Below are 9319 nucleotides of genomic sequence, written 5' to 3'. Positions count from 1 at the left end.
AAATTGCATACAATGGCATAATATGGCTAAGAAAATAAAAAATTGCATTGAGATCTTTGAGAGCTTTTTACAAATCACTCAAAAAGGTAAGAAGGCAAACAGCAAAGAATGAAAGGTTTAATACATCATGGGGGGAAAACTTACCTCACATACATGTTGATAAACATCAAAAAGAGTTTTAGAGTAGCTGTGGAATTGAATCACTTGGAGAAGTGTAAAGAGTGAAGTTAAAACATGATCATAAACTGGGCATGGTGGTGCACACCTGTGATCCAGCAGCTCAGGAGGCTGAAGCAAGAGAATCTCGGCTCAAAACCAGCTTCAGCAACAGCGAGGCAGTAAGCAATTCAGTGAGGACCTGTCTCTAAATAAAATACAAAATAGGCTGGGGATGTGGCTCAGTGGTAAAGAACTTGCCTGGCACATGTAAGGCACTGGGTTCGATCCTCAGCAACACATAAAAGTAAATAAATAAAATAAAGGTATTGTGTTCACCTACAACTTTAAAAATACCATTATAAAGACTGGGAATGTAGCTCAGTGGTAGAATGTTTGCCTAGTATGCATAAGGCCCTGGGTTCCACCCCCAGCACTGGAAAAAAAATTTTTAATCATATCAAGATTTTTAAAAAATTGTTATAGCATCTACCATCCAGCAAACCAATCTACTTTATAGGGTTGTGACAAGTATCAAATATGGTAATATGGATGGACCAGAATGGGAAGGAGCTTTCCTAGTTCTTTTCAGTCAGTGAGATTTGTTAAATGAACGCTCCCCATTCTCAACTATTTTATTAATGGCATCTAGTTTAACCCCCATAACAACCCTGTGAGGTTGATAGAAAACATAATAATGCTCTATTTTACACTAAGACCTATAGAAGCCAAGGGGTAGTCCTATAACATGGAGGTAGCCACTAAGATGATGTGAAACATAAACTCCCTGTAAAAACATTTTTTTTGTGGCAGGGGTGGGGAGCAGTGGTTACTGGAAATTGAACTCAGAGGCACTCAATCACTGAGCCACATCCCCAGCCCTATTTTGTATTTTATTTAGTGAAAAAGAGTCTCACCAAGTTGCTTAGCTGTGGCTGGCTTTGAACTCTCGATCCTCTTGTCTCAGCCTCCCAAGCCACTGGGATTACAGGCATGTGCCACCGTGCCCAGCTAAAAAACATTTTTGAAAGCTATTATTGTTGGTTTCTACTTCAGAAATTTCATTCACTGTGTACTGCAATATCATAAGGCTGGGGAAGGAAAGCTACAGACACACTGTTCGACCTAGTTCTACCATCCAGCAAACCAATCTACTTTATTTATTTGGGAGAATGGGTGGGTCCTGTGCAGCTTCCTAACTTTTGAGAATCTGGGGCACTTGTTATAATTGGAAATAGGTGCCCAACTGTTTTCATATAACCACTCTCAACCAACAGAGCTGATAAACTAAAACATACTGTGCTTATTGATTACACTAAAACAAAAAGCTGCCTTTTCACCATGATAGATAACTAAGATGAAATATTTTCTGAATAAATATTTTTGGTTTGCTAAGTCACATAGTCAGCTTTCATATTATGCATCAAAACAGAAAGTCTTTTCCAAGTTTTTTTTAAAAAGCTATTTTGTAAACAAAACATTAAGCAAACATGAACTTGAGTATCTATGAAGGTCAGACCTGAGACTATTTTTGACATTTTTTTTAAAGGGGAGGGGGGTTAGTAGAAGATAGGAAAAGCAGCAGAATACAACATACACTAGTATGGCAGTATGTAAAAAAGTGGATGTGTAACCGATGTGAATCTGCAATATGTATACGGGGTAAAAATGGGAGTTCATAATCCGTTTGAATCAAATGTATGAAATATGATATGTCAAGAGCTTTGTAATGTTTTGAACAACTAATAAAAAAAGAGAGAGAGACAGAATTTTTTCTAATTTTTTTTTTTTTTAGTTTTCGGCAGACACAATATCTTTGTTTGTATGTGGTGCTGGGCCGCACGCTTGAGCCACAATCCCAGCCCTTGGCAATTGATTCCAAATCCATGTATTATAATTCATAGAAGTAGTGTCAATAAGTAATCAGAATCTCTTATATAATAGTTAATCCTAGGTTATTTAGCTTTTGATTATTTGGATTGTAAGCAGTTTCCACCCAAGATAATGAATGAGAGAGAAAAAAGAAAACCAAAGACAAATAACTATCAAACAGACCACATCAACAGCTCTGGATGAAACTGCTGGGGGTGTAACTCTGAGGTGGAGTACATTCACAGCATACACAGAGCCCTGGGTTTGCACCCTAACATGTGCACACACACACACAGGCAACAAGAGAAAAGGAATCCACACTGTTGTGACCCAGACATTTAGATTCCTTAATCTCCAATGTTTGCATATTAGATAACCTTCATGAAATGAAAACTGATTCCTAGCAAAACTAAGTGGCATGTCCAAGCTCATGAATAAGAGTAGAAGCCAAGATTTGAATGCAGATATATTAAAATTCCAAAGCTGAAATAACCCAAGTGCACATCTACTGCTTCTCCCAGTTTATCGTCCTCCCTCCTCACTCAGATATTCCAGCTTCAGTGACTCTAACAGGCCAAGTTCTTTCCTTCATCAAAACAACTAACCTTTTCTTTTTTCTTAGAAAACTTTTCCCCCTCTTTATTTAGCTGGCTCTTTCTCATCTTTCAGTTCTCAGCATAAATATCACTTCTACAGAGAGTGGTACCCAATCTAAAATATGGCATCTAGGTATTCATAGATTTGAGTGCTTTTTCATTTCATCCCTTTATGTTTTGTAATCACACATTTAATTGTGTTTCCTCCTTCAATGCTATCTTCCCCACTAAACTATAAGCTTCAGTATTATAGAGGTCTTATCAGTGTGTTCTTAACTCTGTATCCACAGTACCCAATATTCAGAATGTATTCAGTGAATATTTTTGAAAAATGAGAAGTGGAATGTGGAAAATGTCTAAAAATACCTGTTACCTAACATGTCCCTAATTCTAGTTTATCTAATAACATGAAGTTAAGCAAAAGTATTTAGAATTTATGGTGGCAGAGAACTTCTTTGGCCCCTACTGGTATGCCAATGTGAGAATTTTAATCATGAGAAAAGACACTATTCCTCACTTTTTAGAAACTCACTAATCAAGATACACAAGAAAAGATTATGAAAAACCTCATGGTCCTGAAGCTCCCCACCGTGCTTGGAAACCAGTATTGTCTTGGTGATCATTAGGGTTACAGTCATGGTGGCATACCCATTCTGGATTAGCAACAGGCAGTCTGGGTAAACACTATGCCTAATCTCATTAGTAACTCTTCATAATTAATTACTACAAGTAAGTTCAGGCTTAATTCTTTCAGATTTTATATATAATGGCAAAAACTGACCTTCCAGTAGTGATGCTGACTTTAATTCTAGGCCTCACAAAATTTGCTAGGTAACTTTTGTGGATGAAAAGCAAATACATGGCATTTAAGCAAAGATTAAACTGTATGTCAAAATACTCAGTTCTCATTCAGTTCTGCTTCTACCTAGCCATGTGCACTTGGAGGACAAATAATTTTAATCCCTATAATTTAACAATCTTAACTTTATCCATTAGTAAAATTGTAATAATTACTCTGACAGATCTATAGCTGGCCTGAGGGTTTGTAAGATTCTCAGAGACATCTAGATGACTGACCCTTGCTCTAATTCTGCAGCTCTAAGATCAGAAGAGGGTGTGGAACAGACTGTGCTAGCCTGGGAAGAAGAAGATGCTAACAGAGAATGTGTTGATGGGTGGATGCACAGTATTATAGCAATCTTTATGATCCTACATATTACCAGGATCAACAGTGTGCTCCCTAGAATGGACCTGATCATGAAGATCTGGGTGGGCTTTGGAGGTAGGAGAAATTCTGTTCATTGATCAATGACAAGTTCAACATGATCCTCACTCACAAGGACTTAATCATATACAACAATACTGAAGCACCCATCAGGGATCCAGAGGCTTATACATTCTGTCTGTACTGGAGGACAGTCTGTCTCTACACTGAGTATCCTGAAGCGCTTTCTTCCATTTGTATCCTTTAGATAAACTTATACCTGGTTTGACCTCAATATCAATCGAAACCTACTGTTGACGCTTGTCCAGTTGGTAGTAGTCTCTGAAAACTAGAGATTCTTCATCTGAAAAATGGAAGTTCAATAACAATTTGTTACACAAAATTGTTGTGTGGGTAAGAAATGATGTGGGAAGTACTCAGTGCCGTCCCAGCACACTAAAGGGGCTAAGTTATTATTTGAATCTGAAATCAGAGACGCACAATTTGAAAGAAGTAAATTAATTTAAAAGTTCTGTATTCATAAGAATATTTTATGATGAAAATAACAGAAAACTGAACTCAGAGTAGCTTAAATAATTGTGGGATTCATTGGTCTTTGTATCAGCAGAGTCCACAGGCAGTTAGAGTATCAGGCATAGTTCACAGAAGACTCCAGCTCCACTTCTATAGGCCTCCACTCTGACCTACTCCATATCCTGTGTCCACCTCCAAGAGGCTTCCTGCATTGTTACAAAGTGTCTACCAGCAGTTGGCAGGGCTACACATTTTCTCCTTCACATCCAGGGGAAAGTGAATATGTCTTTCCACAATGAGCAAGAGTCCTCAGCTTTGGAGACCCTTGAACTAGTCACTGTGGCCAAGTGAATGCCATGCATTTGTGTCCAGAACCAGGGAGATTGACTAGGGTGGTGTTACACCAAAGGAAGAATGAGATGAATGCTCCAAGGTGAACCACATCATCCACCATAGTGGATTCCAAAGTTTGTTGTTGTTGTTTTAAGGAAATAAAATATCTATATATAGGGCTGGGGGGAATAGGGCTGGGGTAGAACAGTTGCCTAGCATGCACGAGCCTAGGGTAAAATTCCCAGCACAACAAAATAAATAAATAAAATGTAAAATATATATATATATTTTTAAAAATATATATATATACATATATATATATATATGTATATGTATATATATATATATATATGTATATATATATATATGCATATGAATAAATATTGACTTCTGAGGTTTCCAGAATCCAAATAAGTTCAGATAGTAGGGTATAGGAATGGTGAAGGGGCTCACCAGAAATCCTAAGGTGCAACCCTGCTCAGAAAGAAAGGGTCCACTGTCCCTGGAGATTGAGCACCACCATTTTCAGGGCTGCTCTGAGATGAATCCATCAGTAGCCCCTTGAGGTGAGAATCATGGCAATGTCTTTCTCTCCATTTCCTACAGATCTGAAATCAAATGAAGAATCATGAGAAAAACTTCCCAATTCTGGGGAAGATTTAAATAATGAAAGGTCCACTACCTATTTTTTCCAAGTAAATACAAAAATGTTCAATCAGTACCACTAAAAATTTAGAAGGAAAAAAAAAATACTGACAAAAGCCAGTGTCCCCTTAGGAAGTTAAAGTCCCAGGACAAGCCATCTTAAGACAATTCCTTGGGCTGGGGATGTGGCTCAAGCGGTAGCGTGCTCACCTGGCATGCTTGCGGCCCGGGTTCGATCCTCAGCACCACATACAAACAAAGATGTTGTGTCCGCTGAAAACTAAAAAAAAAAAAATAAAAAAAAAAAAGACAATTCCTTAATAGGGCATTTGATTGGGTCTTGGAGCTCATTGAATTATAAAGTATTGAAACCCATGGAAGGTACTTCAGCAAAAGGGGAATTTATTGGATGGATACCAAGTATCTCAGACAGGAAGGAACCATATTCACTTGGCCAGGAGGTGCATGCCTAACTCTGTTAGCCTTCTCTTTGTTACAATCGGATTTCCTCCCGAAGGAGTTTATGATTGGCCTTGGCTTTACATTTTTTATTTATTTTATTTTTATTTGTTTGTTTGTTTGTTTAGGTTCTAGGGATTGAACCCAGAGCCTTGTGCATGCAAGGCAAGCATTCTACCAACTGAACTATATCCCCAGCCCCTACATTTTTTTTTACTTAAGAGTCAAACAAATGCTGGGTAGTTCCTAAAAGCCAATTCAAATTTCAAGGGGAAAGAGCCTGACTGTCACACCTGGGGTCACATGTCCACCCTTCAACCAATCAGCTGGGACTAGGGCATGCTGTTATTCAGTTGTTCTGCCTCAGGAGTGAGTGAAAATGACCACAGCACCTATGTTAGAGGTTCTTTTCTCCCCTACCAAAGTACAGCCAAGTTGCATGATTTTATAAAAACACCACAGAGATAGAAACAAGTGGAGGAACATGGACTAGGTCTAGTCAACTACTTTCTCAATTTGGCCCATTCTGTCATTTCATGGATCCTTATTATGGCATAATTTCTTGGTGCCACTTTTTAATATCTGTCATATAAAAATAATCATACTTATTCTTGTAACTGTTAGGATTACAGAAAGGATAAAAGATAATAAAGGTGAAAGTACTTTAAAACATTAAAATGATGCTGTGTATCTATCTGTACACTATAAAGCACCACTTCTGAATTCTAACTTAATCCCCACCGTTTCTATGGAAATACTTGTCAGTTCAAGGATCATCTGCCAAAACAATCATTTTGGGTTAATTCTCTTCAGTGGATACAAATCTTTTATCTACCATGTAACTGTGCGGCACAGTATTTCACAAACTATATGGTTACACAGCACACACAAGGCAGACCCCAGAGAGGAGAGCCACAGAGCCTATCAAAAGGCAGAAAAGCAATATGAAGTAAAAAAAACCAACACACTAAAAATAGGAAGGAATCCTCACAGTCAAGGTAACCAAAATAGATATTAACTGTCTGAAATGATACGTATTCTCTGTCCACTAAGGACAAAGAGAATGGAAACAGAATATAAATGGGGGATTTGGATTAACTATGGAGAAAAATTCTTGGGAATGAGAGCTGCTAAGCAATTCCTACACAGAAGGATTCAGTTACTCCTTCCCATACGGAAGACGATGAATTCTTTGACAGCACGATTTGGTTGTATTTCTTTGTTTCCCAGGAGTCCAGCCTGGCACCTGCTCCTGTAGGCACCCAGTTAATGCTACTGAGGACATGAATGTTCAGAGACTGAGAAGGCAACAATTGGCAACGGACATTCCTGCCCCTTCTCTGAGTGGGAAACCAGTTTCTTGGCACAATGCAGGAGGATATTTCATTCTCTTTCAATATCAAATGTAGCAAAATTGCTTTTGTAGACCTAGAGGTGGTTCCCAAATAGCATATGTCCCTCTCTTTTGCTATCTTTTTAGACTAGCCAAACACAAAATGCTACATCAGCCAAAAGTCTCCTGCATTTTGTGTGGGGGTGGGTAGGGGGGTGAGTAAATTGCATTTACCACAATTTAGGAAAAAATGAGCTGAATCTAAACAAACAAAGCATGGGGATTGAACTCAGGGGCACTTGACACTCAGTCACATCCCCAGCCCTGTTTTGTATTTTATTTAGAGACCAGGTCTCACTGAGTTGCTTAGTGCTTTTGCTGAGGCTGGCTTTGAACTGTGATCCTCCGGCCTCAGCCTCCAGAGCCACTGATTACAGGTGTGTACCATGGCACCCAGCTTTCTGCATTTAATTTATGTCTCTTGATCTGCTAATAAGATATGGGCCCAAATTTATAAATGAATAGCAATTCTTGGTGCTGGGTTGGGAAAGCAACAGAGCTTTCAGTCCAGTGGGAAGTGTATACTGGAGAAGGCCCAGGAAACCTGGTCTAGTTCTGACCCACGGGTAACTGGTTGTCTGGTCTTTGGCACTGCACTCAGCTTCTCCTGATCTGTTTCCTCATTATAAAACAAGGGTGTTAAAATAGGGGCATTCTAATGCCTCAGTTCCACTACTTGATAGTTCCAAAGGGGTACCAGAGTCTTCAACAGCTACTGTATTTAAAAATATAATTATTGCTCAAGTGGAGGATGAAGGCAAGAGTAATATTTCTTATATTTGCATGTTTTCAGCAACAATTTAAGTACATTTAAAGGCGGAGGCTTATTGTGTACAACCAGAGAAATTAAAAGTTGTGTTCCATTTGTATACAATGAATCAAAATGCATTCTGCTACCATGTATTACTAATTAGAACAAATTAAAAAATTTTAAAAATAAAATAAATAAAGGTGGAATCATCTTATTCAATGTCTAAGGCAACATGTTTCTTTGAGGGTTTTTTGGTCCATTTCTTTATCCCTGTTAGAAGGAGGCTAAAGTGGCAACTAAATGAATTTTTTTAATAAAAATTAAAAAGCTAACTTCACCAGCAGAATTCCTATCTGTCAAATACAGTAATGTGTGAGGAACGCACCACAGTCCAATTACTTAAACTCAATTACTAGCAGGTCCAAGCAAACAGATGGACGTCACTGAGAAATAATTGTCTCAACTGTGCCACAATCCAAAACAAATTTTTAGATGGAAGAAAATTGTGTTGCTCCAAGGAACAAACAGAAACAGATGAGGACTTTCTTTAGCTTTTGTAAAAACAAATTAGTCTAGCAAATGCCCTTTCAATCTTAAACTTCTTCTTTCTTTAAGGGATTCAAATTTACCAAATTTTTTTCTGAACTGGTGAATTAAGATTTTAAACAAAGAATTTTTCCTGCCTTTTCTATAAGATATATAATTGAGGGTAACCAAGCGAGGAAATTATCTTTTTAAAAGTATCCCAGCTAACAAATGCTGAAAATTGGGTATATTACCATTTTACAATCTCAAATAAATTAACAGATTAAAGCAATGATTAGTAATGACTGACAACATCACCAAAGGAAGCATTTTGTATTCCCTGATGCTTTAAAAGTATTAAATCCTACATATGAGGTAGTTCATACACAAAATAAGATTACCGGGATCTTGAATGTGCTTACCATGATGGAACCATACACTTAAAGATAGTAAAGGAGTAAATTCAATATTATATTTTTTTTTACCACAATTTAGGAACAAATGACCTGAATCTAAACAAACAAAGCATGTTAAATGACACTATGGAAACACAATCAGCAATATATAGACCATGAGGAAAATTACAGAAAATGACCTGGATTTTTCAATAAAAATCAAACAAAGGCAGAATTTTCTTTAAAAAGGAATAAAGAAACCCTATATTTTATGAGATACATCATACAATTTTTTAAATATATATTATATATATATAATATATATTTAGTTGTAGATGAACACAATACCTTTATTTTATTTTTATGTGGTGCTGAGAATTGAACCCAGTGCCTCACACGTGCTAGGCGAGTGCTCTACTACAACCCTACCCCAACATCATACAACTTTAATGTAGA

This window comes from Marmota marmota, unplaced genomic scaffold, assembly GCF_001458135.2.
Source record: "Marmota marmota marmota unplaced genomic scaffold, marMar, whole genome shotgun sequence".
Classification (NCBI taxonomy): Eukaryota; Metazoa; Chordata; class Mammalia; order Rodentia; family Sciuridae; genus Marmota; species Marmota marmota.
Note: the sequence above shows the minus strand (reverse complement) of the source record.